This window comes from Gallus gallus, chromosome 1 (genome assembly GCF_016699485.2).
Source record: "Gallus gallus isolate bGalGal1 chromosome 1, bGalGal1.mat.broiler.GRCg7b, whole genome shotgun sequence".
NCBI classification, from domain to species: domain Eukaryota; kingdom Metazoa; phylum Chordata; class Aves; order Galliformes; family Phasianidae; genus Gallus; species Gallus gallus.
Genome location: NC_052532.1, coordinates 131206204 through 131225511, shown reverse-complemented (window position 1 = coordinate 131225511; position 19308 = coordinate 131206204). Strand labels below are relative to the sequence as shown.

The 19308-nt window shown below is 38.3% G+C and overlaps 1 protein-coding gene and 1 long non-coding RNA gene across 5 annotated transcripts in view; both read left to right on the top strand.

Annotated features, from left to right (window-relative positions):
* Window positions 1–19308, top strand: part of GABRG3 (gamma-aminobutyric acid type A receptor subunit gamma3) — a 309089-nt gene that overhangs the window by 140125 nt on the left and 149656 nt on the right. The gene's annotated exons all lie outside the window — the stretch shown is intronic.
* Window positions 12359–16038, top strand: LOC121107758. The gene is made up of 2 exons (XR_005842171.1): window positions 12359–12554; window positions 15789–16038. It is a non-coding gene; the product is annotated as an uncharacterized LOC121107758 (long non-coding RNA).

Genomic DNA, 19308 nt, shown 5'->3' with positions numbered 1-19308 from the left:
GTGAAAGTCTGCAAGGTGACATATGCCCACTGCTCAAAATTTGTAACATGCCACCTGCTGTTCAAGGCTTGTGCGTCTCAAAGAGACCTTTGATGCATGAGCAGCTCTGGGAGGTCTGTCATCCAGATGCGCTGTCCTCTGTGGCTGGAGCCTGTCAGGGCAGAGCTGGCGAGTGACGTTTCATCCCTTGCTCTGTGTAGCTGCAGTGCTTTGTGTTTGGGTCCTGGATGTCAGTGTTGCTGTTGACGGGATAGTGTTGATGGTTGCACCCAAGGAGAGCAAAGGCCTTGCTGAGTCTGTGCTTCCCATCCCTATAACAGCATTGAAGTTGTGCACGTAGGTCTGCATTGAGGAATGTTAACACTCATCTTAAAGCTTTAAAAAATAAACTTGGTCATGAAATATCTTGTTTGCCCTAAAAGCATTGCTTTACTTCTGGCAGAGCAGCTGCAGGAGGCTTCCCTGTGTTTTCATGGAGGTGAATGTTGCATTTTACTGCAACTCTTCACCTGCTGGTGAAGTGCTAGTCTCCTGGGTTGCTCTTCCCACCTGAAGCAGCAGTGTTTGCTATCCACAACTGCTACCATTCTCTTGCCCTTCAGTGTTATTGAACATGCAGTGTTTGCTGAGGGAGCCATTTGGAGTTATGAAAAGCAATTTAATAAACCCTGTTAATTCCACAGATTAGCATGAAATGTAACCACCTGCATCTGGACATAAATCTTGGATTAATATTTATTAGTTAAAGTCTAAAACAGTCTAAAACAGTATTAGTATTAGTATTAGTCTGAAAACAGGTAGGTCAGTTTAAGATTGGCTGCTCAGGTTGTATCATTTGAACTTTGCCAGTTTATTGTGTCTTTTCAGGAACGTTGAACTTTAAAGCCTGCACAGGTGCCCAGCATGATACTGGAGTACCTTAAAATCAGAGATAAGTCAGCGGGATAAAAATAAACCGGACTGTTTTCTTGCTTTGGATATTGTATTCTTTTATATAATATTATTCCCTTTTCTCTTCTAGAGGTCTGAATTACCTATGACCCAAAGGCTTTTTTATTCATTAAAATAATTTGTTTTACCTTTCTATTCTTCTAAGGCCAGTGAATTTTAAATTCTATAATTTTGCCTAAATGGAAACATGTATTATGCAGTAGAGAAAAAGATGCATATGTGATTAGTCTATGATTATCATGCTGTTAAAATAAATCTAAACAAATGGGATTTTTATTTTTCCAATGCAGACTATCTGGATGGTAAATTATTCTTAATTGATCATAAGCCATAGGCCATTCAAGTTTTTTTCAGAGAGCATAGGCAAATGTGTAGCTTTCATTATTTTTAAATATAGTTGTGGTTTTCTTTATTCTTGATGGCCATCTCTGGTTATAGGCTATTAAGTGCAGCTATGTATTACTGCTTTGTGTACCTGTTTTGTCAGCATGATATTCTTTAAAGCACAAATGATACAATTTAGTTTGAATTTTTAATAACTGAGCATCTTACAAAAGCCACTATAAGTAAATGAATGTTAAAATTAGCTAGTCATGTAAAATGGACTCGCTGTCAATTTGTCTTTGAACTCCAGAAGCCTGCTGTGAGAGACATCCTGTGCATGACCACAGGATGAGTAAATTGTGTATAAAGCTGTAATGATGGAGAAAGGGTAGTGTATTTATATTTATATAGAGAGAGATTCACTATATTGTTCAGAAGTGCAGACGTGCCCAGGATGCCTGTAGAGAATCTCTGGGGAAGGGAAGGGGAAGCAATGGAGATAGAGAGACAATTTTAGCTACCTGAGAAGGATCTGACACTGCTGCTGTTCCTTCCATTTTTCACCATGTTTAGGCCTCACAAGATTCAGTTGAATCATAGAATGGCTTGGAAGGGACCTCAAAGCCCACCCAGCCCAAACCCCCTGCCATGGGCAGGGCTGCCCCCCCACCAGCTCAGACTGCCCAGAGCCCCATCCAGCCTGGCCTTGAGCACCTCCAGGAATGGGGCACCACAGCTTCTCTGGGCAAACATTTCCAGGGCCTGCTCTTGCCCTGTTCCAGGCAAGATTCATGCATGGTGTCTGAGACTCAGTAAGAGTGTGTTGGCTTAGAGTGAAAAAGGTCTGTACACTGCAGAAGCAGCAACTACTCCTCTGATAAACACTTGAACTCTATGGATCCCTTTTATTCAGTTGGCAGGATAGCAGAAAATAATATTCTCCCTTCTTAAAAAGTTGATCTGACTTGCTCTGTAGTTACACAAACATCTCAGCTGGAAAGAAAAACAGCGTATCTGAGGACATACGGGGAGAATTCGCTGAAGGAGACCAAGCCCAGATCTTTCAGGCACTAAATAAATTAAGAATATTGTTTACTCTAGTAACCAGTACTAACTACTGGTTAGTTATTGCTAATGTTGCATTTCTGCAATATTATGATGTTTTTATAACCTAATGAAAAAGAAGTTATATATTTGTTCTACCTATTTTTTAAATTAAAAAAGTATCGGGAAGAACTGGAAACGCAGCATGTAGCGCTTATGCAGTGTCACAATGGAAGGAACTGTCTTGTGCAGCCTTAGAAGCTTCTTCAGTAAGTGCCTTAACATGCTCCTCTGCTTTCAGAGGGGTAACAATAGAGCAAAATAGTTTCCCTGGTTAGTAAGAAGTAAAAACTGATGTTTTGCTATAGGATTAAAAAACTGATTGTTCAATCCTAAGCCACCAAGCTTTGGAATTATAGCTTACTCCACCTAACAAGTACGAGTAGAGATGTTATCTGCTATCCAGTACTAGTATCACCTTGTATCAGTAATCAAGGCTGTCAGATTTGGCATACTGATTTGACTAGGCCATATGTAAAGAGAGGTGATATTTTGCTCTGTTAGATGGAAGATGTCAATCTTATTCTGTTACCAGTTTCACCTTGAGTAACCTTGTTAGTTTTCGTCTATTGAACAAATAATTCAATGGCATTGCCTTCTGAGGTCAGGGGGAAAAAAAATCTGATAGGAATATACTGGGGAGTGTTGATTCAACTAAATCAAGACCTTGGGAGGGAATATAACTTTTTAAAGAGATTTCAGCAGAACATTATTGGTATTTTCAATACTTTCTTTAGATTTTTAATGTATCAAAGTTAACAGGTAAACTATTTCTGAAAAAGTAGTTTTGAATACTTCACTTCGTGAAGAAATCTGGTATTTTCATTTTTCTTACTGATTCGTGGTGAATATAGAGTTTAATAGCTTAGAGCTTTAAAAAACAGGAACGGCAGTTTTGACCTAGCCCGGTCGATTAAGCAGTGATGTTTGATAGCAGAGCCACTGACATATGCACATACCAAATATAATTCTGAATGGAAAAGCTGAGGCTACTCCTAGTCTCGTTTCCTAGTTTAATGCATTTCCTTCATGGAACAAAACTGTTCCAAGATGGAAGTTTCCATAAAATTATCCCATGGGGGTAAGTCCCGTTTGATTTACAAGCTCCATGGTGATGACCTGTACTTAAAAATATATTGTTTCCATCATAACTCGGAGTCAGGTAAATCCTTACCTCAGGCTAATCAGAGATCAACAGAAATTGCTTATATATATATATGAAAGGAGGCTAGGAGGAAGAAATATGAGGAAAGAATATTAGACCAAGCAAATGTACTGCCAGGATATTGCTCTGGAAAGGTGCTGGAGACCTTCAAAGTGTGGCGCAAAAGCTAAACAACTCAGACCTGTATTGCTGCATATTGCTGCAGTCCCAGCAAGCAGTGTGAAACACTGTGTTATGCTCTAGGGAAAGGTTTCATGTAGGATCTCTGTTCCTTTGCCTTGAGGAACACTGTGAGCTTGGAAAAATGTCAGACTATGCAACAATATATGACTGATGTCTCTGGCTGATGTTTTTTTGTTTCAAGGACACACACTGGGGACTTGTCACGTGTTTGAATACACATTTCTTTACACAAGCCATACTATCTTTCTGCAATGGATGACTCAAATAACACAAGAATGATCTTCTTTCTCCCTCCTGTTGTCCTGCAACAGTGAGGCTTCCATGGTCTTCCTTCTGCAGTAAATGCTCCTACAGTGAATCTAAGTAAGAGTCACGGCATTCATGACTGTGAGTAGGATTTCTCCTACTGTAGGCTAGTGGCAGCTGCCTGGAGATTCTTCTGCTTGCTGCTGCCTTTCCCTACAGCCCTGCAGTTCCTCAGAGAGCAGGGGAGCTACTTTCTGGTTCAATTTTCCTTCATGGAGTTCCCTGTGGAAAAGTTTAGTGTTTTGTTATCTGGCATTTTTCATGTAATATATTGCTATCTGTAAAGTGTATAGAGCTCTTTGCTATTTGTTGGTCCAGCTGAGACCTGTTATACAGGTAATAAAATGGCTGGATGTTTTCTAGACTTCTCTACCTGCCAATAACACAAATGGAGTAAAAACACCCTGAAATTCATGCTCCATATGAAAATTGAAATGTCAGTACATTATTCATTGTTAAACAGAGTAAAAAGGTGTGAACTTGGGCACCCAGGTTTTGGCACTGTTGGATGGGGCTCTGAGCAACCTGACTGAGCCGTAGGTATCCACGTTCATTTCAGGGGAGGTGAACCAGATCGCCTTTAAGGGACCCTTCCAACTCAGACAATTAAATGATGCTACAATCTTATGATATTTATGCAAGCAAATGCATAGTCTGGTCTTGAAAAGTCTGCATCAGCTGCATATCAGTTACCAGTGACTGCCTGTCCCACCAGCTATCTGCTTTGCAAATCTTACAATCCATTTTCTTACACAGAGAATAGAAATTGCTACAGGATCTACAGACAGACAACAAATCTTGAAACAGTGATCACAAATTTGTACTTGAACATTTTCCTGGAAGCTTATAGGAAAAAATATGCTTACATCTAACAAATGTATTATTCTATAGACATAATGGGAAAATGCATTTAGTTAAGCAACTGTGTAAGGAAATGACAGAATTAGAATTGCAGTTTCAGTAATAATTCTATCTTATATTTCAACAGTGTAGTATTATCACCTCTTTCTGCAGCTTTCATGCTATTTCCTGCCAATATAAAATATCAGATAGCTCTGTAATATGAGTAGTTTTATTAACTCTTTCATTCCTACCATATCAGCAGAACTTTTAAATCTTTATGATTGGATATATATATAAATCTTCTGTGGGAATTTTAACATTCTTGAGAAGTGTATTAAAATTTTTCACCAAAACAGTACATCTTTTTAGGGAAAGCTGACACGTATGAAACAAGTCTTCTGGTAGAATTTTGGAGAAGAGGTGATTCTGTATAATGTAATTGCCATCTGTAGATGCAGTTGGGTTGATGGCACACATGGAAATTTTCAGTGGTGATACTTTATTATTAATTTGCATCATATCTGAACAGGTGAAATTCATATATTGTCGTTAAAATAGGGGAAACAAGAACAAGGAGGCCTTTGTTTTTGAACGTACGAGGAGAGCCTGTGATCCTAAAAGCAGGAATATCGTTGTATGTGGGGAAAAAAAACAACAGAAAAACAGGCAAATATTGGGGTCTGGATCAAAAAAAATATTTTTAAAAGTAATTCCGTTGAATGGTATTTTTGTTTGTTTGTTTCTTAGAGAAAAAAAATAACATGCTTTTGTTAGACATCTCCTAATGTTCATCCTGGGCCTCAGCATCATCTGCCCTGAACAGCTGGCAGGTGGGGTACTCAGGCACTCAGTGCTGTGAGGTGCTCTTCAGCTGCAAACTTTGCAAGCTTAGTGCTGCTGTTGAAAAAGTTAATCATGTACCAGCTGATATTTCAGCTGAAAAAGGAGAACTAATTTCCACTGTGTCAGTCTTATCCATTGTGTTAATTATGGTATGAAGGGAGCTCTTACAATGTTTTCCCAAATCATTCTGGAGAGCTCTGTAATAAAAATTCTACTCTTTAAATCCACAGAGGACCCATAGCTGCTACTTTGGAAGGGCATTCCGGAGACTAGAGGATAAGCAGGCCTTTTATGTAATTAATTGATCAGTCTGATAACAGTCTTTTTGTCTGAGCTGGCACTTCTACAACAGAGCAGTTCCAATTTGTGGCACCAAAGTGAATGCTTGGACAAGTGGCATCAAGAAAATGTGTCCAACATGAACTGCTTTAGAGCTAACAGTGCTTTTGCAAGTGCAGAAGTAGGCACCGCTTCAAGGATGTGGTGAATTTTTCACAAGGTGAATCAATTCAAAATTGAGTCGTGGGTGAATAAAGGACAGTCCAGTTCAATTCTGAGATACGTATTTTATACTTTAAGATGTTATTTAATGCCTACCATAGCAATTCATTTTTTTCCAAATGTACTAATTGAGATGAAGATTTTAATGTCAGAAGTCATTATGAAGTAATTCTTCAAAATCTTACCTGTTGCATCAAAAATGCATACGATACATAAAGAAAAGACAGAAAATTTGTGTTTTGCTCTTATTTTGTACCAAACTACCGTGTGAGAAGAACTGACATTTTAAGTCCTTTTTATCAACTATTAGTTGTTAGGATAAATAACAGCATTCTATCATGTGAAATGTTTCAGTAAGTTGATATGATCATATCTTGATGCAGAGGGTCGTGCTGAGAATGCACAGGATGTCTTTAAATCAGAGATGTAATGTGGTTAAGTTTGTTGTTGGGTTTTTTTGCACAGCCCTCCTACAAATAGTCTGCTTAACAGGTAGTAAAGAAGCTCCACAACTCACTGCTTGGTTCAGGTGACTTCTCATGTGAAGGTCCCACTGCTGAAGTTTTGCCTGACTTCCTATGATTTGTGTCAGGGTTCCCAATTTGATCATCTGCTCTTTTTTTTTTTTTTTTTTTACTTTTGTGATACTAATATTAATGAAAGCGTGCTGTTAACATTGCTGTGATTCAGAATACAGATCTTTGAGTCTTTCTTCTCATATCTCTGTCAGCATCCTTTTGTAATCACTTGGGCTTTTCCTCTCTATCCTCATGTTCTATCTTACACTTGCTCTGGCAATCTCTGCTCTTCTACACCTCTCCACAGCAAGTATTGAAAACCAGTCTGCATGGCTCTGTCTCCAGGGACAGGGCATCCACCAAAAATCTCTGGGCAATCTGTTCCAATGCTTCGCTACCTTTATTGTAAAAAACTTCTTCCTTATATCCAATATAAATGTCCCCTCTTTTAGTTTGAAACCATTTCCCTTTGTCTCATCACAGCAGACACTACTAAAGAGACTGCCCCCTTCCTTCTTATTGCCCCCTTTAGATACTGAAAGGCCACTCCCAGGTCTCCTCAGAGCCTTCTCTTCTCCAGGGTGAACAGCCACAGCTCTTTCAGGCTGTCATCGTAGTGGAAGTGTTTCATCCCTTGGATCATTGTTGGATTTGCTCTATGTCCATGTCTCTCCTATAGTGAGGACTCCACATCTGTAGTCCAGATGATGTCTCCCCAGCACAGAGTAGAGGGGCAAGATCACCTCCCTCGCTCTGTTGGCTACACTTCTTTTGATGCTGCCCAGGATATAGTTGGCTTTCTGGGCTGTGAGGGCACGCTGGCTCATGATCAGCTTGCCATCCACCAGTATCCCCAAGTCATTCTCAGCTGAGCTGTGCTCTATCCTCACATCCCCCAGCTTGTACTAATAGAAGGAGTTGTCATGACCCAGGCACATGACCTTGCACTTGAATTTATTGAACCTCATGAGGTTCACCAGGGCCCACTGCTCTGCCTGTTTAGGTCTGTCTGGATGACATCCTGTCCCTCAGACACATTGACTGCACCACACAGCTTGGCATCATCTGCAATCTTGCTGAGAGCACACTTGATGCTGCTGTCAGTGTCATTGATGTAGATGCTAAAGACCACCCATCCCAGTACTGATCCATGAGAGACACCAGGTGTCACACATAGGCTTTCAACTTGCTCATGACCATTCTTCAGGGACAAGTTTCTTGACACTGAGACTGCTTTTGGTATATATACTGAAAATAAACTTCTATAATGTGACAAGTCAGATATTCCTTATGACTGGTGACATTATGAACCTCACATGCAAATACTAGAACAATTTTGATGTACAAACTCTTAGTCAGACAATAGAAATTTATTTCCTAATGCATTTCTCTAAACTGAATCTTGTTTAATTCCCACATTTTGAGCTTTTTGCATTATAATTCTTTTATTATAATTCAGATCAACGCGATGTTTAGTTGCCCATGAAATTCCTACTGTTTGTTATAAGCCTTTCCTTATCCATCAATGTGTGGAGTACAAATCACTTTAGTGAAAATATTTCTGACAGAAATGAGGGCTTGTTTATGATTAATAGATTTAATATTTGAATCCCTAACAGGTATGGAGATGGTGCTTCAGGGTATTAATATACTTCTAACATAGACACTGTTTGTGGAAGCAGGTGTTACACTTGATCATCTATTTCCATTTACTAGCTATTCATCTTGATCAGTTTAGGCTCTTTGCCATTTGATTATCCTTTGATCTACTTAAGAATTTTCTCACCCATGTAGATGGATTCTAATGTCACATTAGCTTTGTGTCTTTATTTCTAATGTCTTTACTTTCTATGTATGAAATGCAATTGAACTGTATCAAATACCAAGTTTTACTCAGCTGGCTTGAATGGCTTTTGTATTTCAATCTTTGTTATGAAAAATAATCGATTTCTAAAACATTATGGAGGCTTTGAATGAGTGGTGGAAATGTGCCCTTTTTTGCTACATTTCCTGGTCTATTGTAATTCCTGTCAAAATGACATGAGAGGTCTTTAAGGCTGTGGCATTCTTCTCAATCTTAAGCATTCATCCCCTGTCTTTTGGACTGTAATCCATGTGCTTGACTGCATCTCTGTGCACCCAGACACTGGGTAAGTTCTGAGATTCATTCTCATATCAACATCTATACTGGGCACTAATCTGAGTTCTGGGATATCTACATTAAAAAAAAAAATTCCTTTAATGGAGATGGCATGCTTTGATTCACTGACTTTTGTTTGACCTTTAACACTTCCATGAAACTGAAGAAAGGTCCAGAAAGAAGTTTCTTGGACTGGGTTGGAGAACTCAGATAGACAGGAAGACAAAGTTTTAGCATGTTATTTTTCTTTTACATCCAGTAATGGTCTAACATGAAGTGCTCACTTCCTGCATTTTAGTTGATGCTGTGTGAAGCAGTAGACTGTGGTCAGACCTGCTGTTCATGTTTTCCTGTCTCTGTGAAACTTAGCTTTCTAGTGACTTCTTCAGTGGCAAGGGTGAAATGTGTTGCCACTTAGAACATCCTTCTCCTTCATCCTGTCCCTCAAAATATTCTGCTCCGAGGTGTGGAGGCTTGGGATTCAAACCTCTTTGGCTATAGCCTATTTTGCTGTCATCCCAGCTAGCAAGGACTCTGCTAAGTTTGCCCCATGGCATATCTTTAGGTATTTAAGATACATGAAGTATCTCAACAAATCTGATAAGAACTGTCCTGAGTTGTTCTCCTGAACTTAAGCTTCTGGATCTAGAGCTGCTAGAAGCACGACTTATGTACTTAAATGCTTTTGTAAATGTCCACCTATCTTTGTAGACTCTCATCTAGATAAAGATTGTCATGCTTTAGAAAAAGCCTATCTCTTTGCCTGCTACTATGGCTGCCATGTCATCATTAGCCTTCCCATCTATTGCCTTCAGTTTTATATTCATTCCACAGTATTGCAATGAAAACTGTTCTGAGTTTGTCCCCTAATAACTTTTCTTTTAGTTTAGTAGAACTTTAAGGTTGTTTTTTTTTTTTTTCCTCACTGACTTGAACAATTAGTGTTGGTTTACTTTCAAAGGACTGTAAAATCAGGTATGACGATTCCCATCTTTCCAGTTGTGATTGCTCAATCTCATTCATCTATGAAGCACTCCTAACCCTTTATGTTGTAATAAGAATAAGATGAAACAAACCTGAAATAAGGGTTCAGATGAGAAATTTCTTTGATTTAATGTTTGATCACTCATTTATCCCAATCTGGTAGTGCCACTTTTATTATGAAGGTCACTAAATTGAAACGAGCAAAGTTGCAGCAGGTGGCTGTTCTGCAACTCTGATGAGTGTTTATATGGATTTCCAGAAAGAGATAAACTGCATTAGGCTTTGTTCATTCTAATGACAGCTGGCTTATAGGTAAGTATTTATCATCTAGACCAGAAGGTTGCTTTTTAGAAATACATAATTAAATATTCAATAGTTCACTAACTCCTTTCAATATTTTTTACATTCGTTAGTTCATTTTTCACACAATTATTGAACCCAGAACAATTCGACCATCATTCTCATGGCTTTCATTCTGCATTTTAAGAATGAGAAGTATCTACTTAGAACAATTTGTGCTTTGGGCCCTTTGTTTTTATTCTTCTTGCTATCTAAGTAGATTAAAAAGTAAAGATTCATGCAGGGTTCCATTAGCAAAAAGAATGTCCACTTCTTTCATGTCGTTCACAGTGCTGGTTGGTACTGAATAACTTATCCCTTTCATAGGCAACTGAGGTACTGAATAACAGTTGTTGGTACTGAATAACTTATCCCTTTCATAGGCAAGTGAAATGTATATTATGAATTGTTTCATGAAAAATGTCTTTTAAAGCAATACTTCACAGCTGGGCATTATGAAATATGTTTCAGAGAATAACAGTGAAATAGAAAATTGCCATAGATAACAGATCTATTTTTCTGTACTGGGATAAGTTGTTGAATTAGTGCTGAGTTTTTAACTCCTGCTGCGTCAGCATCAAGTTTGGGGTTGTTAAAGCGAAGAAAACAATGTGAATGTATGTTGATATCAGGTAAAAGTAGAAATCTTTGTTAGCCCTTAGTCCAGACATTCCCAACCCGCAGCCTGGGGGCCACATGCAGCCCAGGACAGCACAGCTTGCAATTCGTCTGACTCTTGCTCTGTGCCACCATGCAGGGCAGGGCTGGTTCTGCACGCACAAACATCACTCAGCACCAACTGAACATCATTTAACTCCATCTGGGCTGAAACACAGGCATGGAGAGAGTGCTGTGCAGTGTTAACTCTAGTTATGGCAAATAAGTTTGTGTATTTTGATATGTTATCTAAACACAATCCTGTGAACTGCAGAAGATATGCAGCCAAGCTTTCTATTTTGATAAAGGAATTTGAGAATAGGTTTCAAGATTGCTGAAGAACTTTTAATTTTTTTTGCTTATTTGCAACTTCATTCTCAGTTGACATAATACACTACCTGAGAATTTTGAAATTGAATGTGTAGAGTTGCAATCCAAAATCTGATTGTATCTCTCTACCAGACTTTCACAAGCCCTATCTTACCAGAGAGAAATATCTCTTGCTTCACAGTCACCACTCACTCTTGTCATTGCTCTTTGGCAGTACATACATTTGTGAGCAACTGTTTTCAAGGTTGAAGCACAGGAAGAGTAAAATTTCATGAAAAATCTCTGATGTTTGAGAGCTCACTACGGATTGCCACCACTGCCATCAAGCAAGACTGATGCGTTAGTTTCACAAAAACAAGACAACATATCCTACTAGTCTTATGGTTTAGTTGCTCTATTTTGTTATATGTTTTAGTTTAAAAAAGCATTAAAAATTAAAATAAGATTTGTCACTTATATACATTAAACATGTATTTTATAAGAGCTGCTCTGAAAGTCATGCCTCCTATTTTATGATGTTGGCATATGACATGAAAGGCAGATGTTGGTACGGCAGTAGACATTGAACCTTCCCACCAATATTCCATTAAATTTTGTTGTCATGTGACAGATGACAGCAGAGGGGTAGTCTGATACAGTGGTGTCTGATATGGAAGTGTGTAAGAAGGAAAGATGTATTACTGAATCCTTGTGGAAAAAATGGCACCCATTGACATTCATCGATACTTGCTCAGCACTTTCAGATACTTTCTCTTCCATCATTAAAGAAAAACAGGCAAAATAATACAGGCAGAGTGTTTGTGCTAGAATTAATGACTAATGACATTCACTGATGGGCCAAGGATTGGCCTGAGTCTGTCCGCCACAGAAAGGGACACAGAAGCATGCTGTCAATTCCATGCCTTTCTCCTGTAGGGTATCCCAGGGTTATCACATCCAAATGGAGCAAGCAGCACCTCTGCAGCCTCTTCTATCTGAGAGGAACTGATGCCCTCCTTCTGTCTCCCGGCGCTAACCTTCCAGCTGCACAGTGCTGGTGTGCAGAAGCCTGGGTGGGTGTGGGGAGATGCAGGGCTGGGAGAAGGAGGGCAGTGACAAGTGGTTGCTGTAGCAACGGGGAGGGGACCAGCCCTGGGGGGGGTGAGGTGGGAGGGCTTCCATGGCAACAGATGGAGCGTGTTCCCCACTTTGGTGGCATGCTGCTGTCCATACTTCTAGTTACCTGCCTAATGCTGGGCACAGAGCATCAGGCGTGCCTCTGTTATCACCTGTGTGTGCTGCCAACTTCATTTCTAGTCAGACCACACTGAGATGATTTTTTTTTTTCTCCTATAAGAGATGCACCCCTATTAATCTCCTTTTATTGGTGAGAGTATAACTACTTCACAAGTAGTAGCAGAATTACTGATTATTCTTTCAAATATGCTGTAAAATTATACTGTAGTGCCAGTTATTAATCCCGCAGCACTAGAACAGATGCTCAGGTGGGAAGCAGGTTTAAACTGTGGAAGAGAGTGAGTTTATTTTACACATCATTACATTACTATGTGTCATTTTCCCTAATGAGCTTCGCAAGATAGATCTTACAGGTTTTTTGTATATTTAGATTTTTTCACATTTTTTTCTGATAATATCAGGTATTGAAAATTTCTAGTAAACCTCTTCTGAATTTCTCCACATGGGGATTGATAGAGTTGGTGAGTATAAGGGGAATGTGCTCATATAAAACTGATAGGAACAGTCTGGACTCCTGAAATTGCTGTCATTGAATGGCCCTGTGAATGGCAATCAGCCATCTGCTATTTCATCTGGTGTCACTTTTCTCCCCCAGACTAGGGACAGTGAAGAATTACCAATGTCAATAACTGGTTTAATATGAGTCTCATATCAGAAAAGAATGGACTGAAATGTAGGGGGAGTTGGAATTTGATCAAATTTTGCTTGAAATTAGGACCATAAAGGGAGATAGAGCTATTCTAGTAGAGTGGTACATATGTTCTTCAGATATGACACAGCCCTAGGAGGTACCCTAAAAATGACTCTGAAGGGAGACAGTTGGAACATGACTTTCTTCAACTGATTTTGACACCTCTCTCTTCACAAAGCTCTCCTTACCAGTTCTTCTCTTGCTTGTGGTTCTGCAAGAGATCCTTGCTGTACCTGCTCCTTCAGACCAAGATGGGTGTCTTTACATCACTGCCCTATCTCCCGTTCCTTTACAGAAGCTCTTGTGCTGACAGAGAGTATACATAAAAACATTGTGGTAACCTCTTCTTTTCTTACTTGCCAATGGCAATAAAAGATATTTCAAAATGCACTCCCACTTTCTTGGTCAAAAGGCCCACTCTCCATCATTAAAACAAACATTTTAAAAGAGATTACTTGCATAAGGTATTGTTGTTTGCAGTCTCTGAGAGTACATTTATTTTCATGAACAGGGATGTTTAGCTTCTGTTTTAAATAAACCAACACCTCAAATTATAAGGCTGTAATGTTGATACATCTGTTGTAATATTTGAAAAATATTGAATATATTTATAATTTGCTTTATGATTTTTTGGATATCAAATATACTCAGGAGACTTTAATATTGTACTTCATTATTTTAAGTGCAGTCATTAACATTTATTCACAGACTAATTTTTTTTCTTTGTTTATTCTATTCAGTGATTATTTATTTTTATTTCTTTACTGTTTCCACAGAAGTCAAGCTAGCCCATGTGCATTTGTCTTACTAAATTCTCATTAATTCAAAAGAAACCTTGGTTTCTTTCCACATAGAATTAAGCTTTTAGAATCTCTCTCTCTGCTGTCTTTGTAAAGCCTTAAATTACAGTCAGAATGGGCACAGTACTTACTCTGTGAATTCCAATAGTATTGTTTCTTCCAACAGCAATTTCCTTAGGAGTGACTAATTACCAATTTGAATTACATTGGCCACAGATACAGTGACCAAAAGTCTTCTCTCTGCCATCTATTATGCCACCTTTATTTCCTCTCTGTCTTCCTTGTATTTTTGGATAGCTCTCATTCTAAATTAACCAGGTTTAAGTACAGATGGTTCAGGGTCATCAAAGACAGGGCTTATCATGAGGTCCTGCCTGCATCAGGTTATGAACCGTAGCCCTCTTCACACCCTCTGCGTAAGTGCAGCTGTAGAGCGATCATAGCAACCAGGATGTTTTGGAAATGCTCTATGTAAAAAAAGAGATGAACAGAAGAGTCCCAGAATGAAATGATCAGTGAGAATATTCAGCAAGACCATTGACTCTTCCACTAAAAGTGATGTGAAAAGAGGAAAAGACCTACAACTGTTTTTCTAAAACAAGTAGTATTTGTTCTAACATCATGCTGTGTTTGTGATTGTCGCATGGTTGGTTGAACCAAAAGAGATAATCCATCAGTGAGTAAGGAGGAGGCATGGAGAACTTTATGGAAATGGGCCATGACAAGCATCTCCAGGTCTTCCTTCTACTGGGTGTCAGAAGTTACCTAGAATACAGAGGACTGGAGGTAGGCTCCAGTGAGAAAGAATAGGTGTAATGATGCAGATAAGTGTTTCCTCAGGGAGAGGAAATGTTACATGATTTTTCTTAATTGTATTTTTTTGTTTTTAGTGTGAGGTTAGCTATCTTTCATCCCGTAGAATAGCAAGAAATCAATGAAATAATGTTCTAAATCAGAGGGCAGCACTAGAGTGAGACAGGTGAGCTTCCATCCTCCTTGCTCTGAGATGCCTGCTGAGGCTGTGATGAGATTTTATTATTGTTTTTTGTACTCAGTGTTCAGTGTTGGTTCAGTTATGGAGACAATTGTAACCACTTTCTGAAATATTTTTCTGATGTTAACCTGAATAGCCCTTATATCCCTGGTGACAATCTGACCTTTGGTCCTTTCACTGCACATTCTCTATGTAACAATCATGCTTATCACTTTATGAAAGTGTCAAAGCAAATTCTCCAACAGGAGCAAGTTATTCAAAGTATTTTTAAGAAAAAGAAAAAAAAATTGGAAAGTTCTCAGGAGTACATATTTTGCTGCCACTGTAAAACTAATCATTTTGGGCTTTTTGTTGTTCATGTATTTATTTTGGGCATCTTTTGAAGGTGCAGCCTCTAGGCTGCTAGTAAAGGCAAACTTAGATTCAGAGAAAAGTTCAGAAGTAGGGAAGCATTTGCTGAGCTCTTCCACCTCTCAGAGCCTGTTAGTGGTAAGAGGAAGAGTTGGAAGTGGAGCAAAAATAAAGAATTGAAATAGTAGGATGGTGGAGAGTAGGAAGGTGAAACATGATGTTCTGTCCCTGAAGCCCTGAAGCCCGCTGTTTCAGACTGTGTACAAATTCAGCTCCTGAGCAACTTCCGAAAACTTGACAGCTCTGCACTGGTAAAGCTACTTTGGGACAAGTTACTGGTGGAACTAATATTCTACTTCACCTACCCCAAGCAGCGCACAAAGCTAGGTGAACTTTAAGGACATGTGTGAGAATTGTTGTCAACACAGAGACTTGTGTTTTATCAAAAAGATTAAAAAAAAAAAAAGTTTTTAATGCTACCAATGAAATACGCTATTTATTTTACGTTATACAATTTCTTTATTTCAGGGAGCATTTCTTCTTCCATTCATTTGCCACACAACTAAAGAGAAGGCTGAATCAGTCACATGAAACTTTGCAGGGTAATACTTGGCAATTCAGTTTAAACTTCTCTTTCAGCAATCAAATGGGATGGACAAAATATTCTTTAATAGACAATGAACTTCAAACCGTAGGAAGATTGCCTTCTAAAATTCTTCAAGTGGACTTAAAGACAAATGGCAGACTAAATAAACAGACAGCATGGGTGTCACTTGAATGCCTGGTACATTTCATATAAAACAAAGTATCTCAAAGCCTTGTTTTTGTACTTTTAATTCAATCATAGAATCACAGAATGGCCTGGTTTGAAAAGGACCACAGTGATCATCTTGTTTCAATCCCCCTGCTAGGTGCAGGGTCGCCAGTGACTAGACCAGGTGGCCCAAAGCCACATCCAGCCTGGCCTTGAATGCCTCCAGGGATGGGGCATCCACAATCTCTCTGGACAACTTGTTCCAGTGCATCAATTGTGGCAAGGGCATCTAGTTCTGAAAGTGTTTGATTGTGTGCTGTGTCTGAGTATAGAGGGAGGGACGTTCCCACCTTTCAAAGGTTTTACTCTACTCTGAGGCTGTTGCAGTCTGCTGGGAGGACAGCAGAGCCATGTTGTTGAATGAAAAAGAAACAAATTTCTGATAAGGACAAGGACTCAGTGAGGAGTTCAGAGAAGTGAGGCATAAAATGACCTCGAATTATACACTGAGGCTATGGCTGTGAATGATCCAACCAGGCTGATCTAAAGAAGTGGAAATGACTGACAAAAGTTACAAGCACTCTCTGTCACAGGAGACTGAATTTGGTTTGTCCTGTCTCCTGTCTCTGAAGAGTATTTTTAAACTGCTCTGTTCGTTTGAACTATGAAGCTTCATTTCTCCCCTGCTTCCCTGAATAAACCTGTCTGTAATTTTCTGTATTGTTCCTTGAACGTAGTGCTCTACCATTTAAGGCTTTTTTTAAGCATACTTCATACAGAATAATTTGGAATTAAATGTAAAAAGGAGCTCAATAATTTACGCAACAGTTTAAGGCTAACAAATAGGATCAGCCACTTTGATGAAGTCAGCCTTTTTGTTAACTAAAGATGATTTTATCTTTTATACAGTTTATTGGGCTAATTTCAAGCCAATGGAATAGTGCGTGCAGTGTTTTGATATATTATACAAGGGGTACGGAGGGTACAAAATGATCATAATCTAAATTGGATTATAATTATTTAGGTATTTTTAGCTGATTGCAGACCAGCCTTGTAGAAATCTCAGTAATAGCTTTAATCAGAGGTAATCCATCAACAAACAAAATATAGCCTCAACAATAAAAAACAAGAAAGCAGCAACAACAAAAAAATTTGGAGGAATTAGAGAAAATATTCTGAATTGATTGGGAAAAAAACAGCAATAGCTATGAAACCAGAAGCAAATGAAATATTAAGCAAATTTAGTCTTGTGGTGGTGGTGCATTTTCTGACAGGCAGTAGTAAGAACCTGGAAAGCATCATGCAGGAAGTTTTCATATGTCTTCCAAGAAAAAGACTCTTGACACTGTTCTTGTTACTGCTGTTAGAATTGTGAAAATACAGAAAATGAGAAGGTTGCAGCAGAAGCAACAAAGGCATACCATGCTATTATCCATAGTCATCCAAATAGATCATCCGACTGTGACAGCCAATTAAATAGTATTTTCCAGGATTAACCCACAGCTAAAATGATACACTGTGGAAGGAGAAAAGCTTCATTTAATGCCAACATATGTTAGCTCCTCTTTTGACTGAGAAAACAATTGACGTCTTGGTTGAAAACAAAGTATTTTTGTCTGTGACTACAGGTACCTCAAGCCACAACACTTTCAAGATGTTTCCAATCATTAATCATTCCTGCACAGTTGGAGGAAATAATTTACTGCTGGCTTGATTTTTAAGGGACTAATTAAACCATGCTAAAAATATTTGAAAATGTGGAAAAAAAAAATGATAAAGCCAAATAGACTGAACCCCGACTGTGTGTCACTATTTATGGCTGGTAATACTGCTGTTGCTTTTGGGTTATGTCACGCCTTGTAGACAAATCAGTAGAAAGAAGGAAAGAAAAATTGTCTCCAGCTTACTGCTCTGTTCACCACAAAGCCAGAAAAAACATACTCTAATTAAATCATCACGTGATTTGGAAAAAAACTCAGACTCTCTTTCTAATTATCTCATTAAGTCGTCTTTCTCAACAAAAGTTTCAGACTGAGAGGAGAGCTTATAAAGGACAGAAGGAGCACTTGAAAGGACAGAAATGCTCTCCATGAAATGATTGCTTGTATGCAATAAAGGTGAAAGGATCATGTTTTCTTAGTTTTAGAGGTTACTTGTGGAAGTGTTGTTAAACACGTATGTTAAAATCCCATTTTCAAAGATACTATTGTTGGGTGATAGAGATTTTCATGACAACATACATTGCTTTTAGATTGTACTGAATGTTTCTAAATAAGAGGAAAATTTGAAATTTCTTAAAAATTTCTTGAAAATTCTAATATTCTTAAAAGGTCTAAGTTGTGTACGTAGCGATTTGGCTGAGTATTTCTGTGTATCACTAGTTTTCTATTGGGAAATATTATTATGTTCTAGTTTTACCTTCTTGCTCTTCCAATTTCTTAAATTTACTTAATTTACCACTGTGAACACAGCACAGAAAAAAAAAGTGTTTTCCATCCAGTTGGACAGTTTGCAAAACTCTGCTGCAAACAGATTCCATTTTTATGAAGTTTGTAAGTGTAAGAAATTTAAATGACACGTGTAACGTGCTCTACAAATTTACTTTTGAAAAGCCAAACAATGAAACCTATTAAAGCTGATGATGTCTTTTTCTATCGATGCCTTCAAATTTATAACTGAATTTTACATCAGAGAAATTTTCTTATTTCAGAAATAAATAAGAAATAAGATTCGTACAACTTCCCTTCATGTTAACCCATAGGTCTATTTTTCACTGTAGCCCCTTATTTCTTTTGAAGGAGGATGTCTTTTCAGAAGTGTGGCTGCTATGCAGCATAGCTACAGTTAGTATATCCAGATACAGTGTGAATACAACAATCTTGAGCCTGTTCCAGTGGCATGACAAAGTGCCTGAAAGACAAGAAGACTTGGTGGCAGAACACTTTCCTGTATTTGAATCTGGCATCATTTTTTTGGAGGATGCAATTTCACCTTTCTACAACCGAGAAGCTGAAAATGTTGTTTATTTTAATTTCTTCTTGTGTACGTTGTAATAATCAATGGTGGCTACAAATAAATAAATAAATAAATAAATAAATAAATAAATAAATAAATAAAATTAAACAGGTAGAGAAAGAATCAGGACATTAGCAATAGTTCTGGTGTCTTAGTAGAACATAAAGAACATTATTAGAGCTTTAGCATGTAGCTTCATCTGAGGCATCTTTTCAGTGAAACCGTGGTGTCTTGCCTGGATACTCAGTGCAACCATTGACTTCCACGAAGAACTTTCAT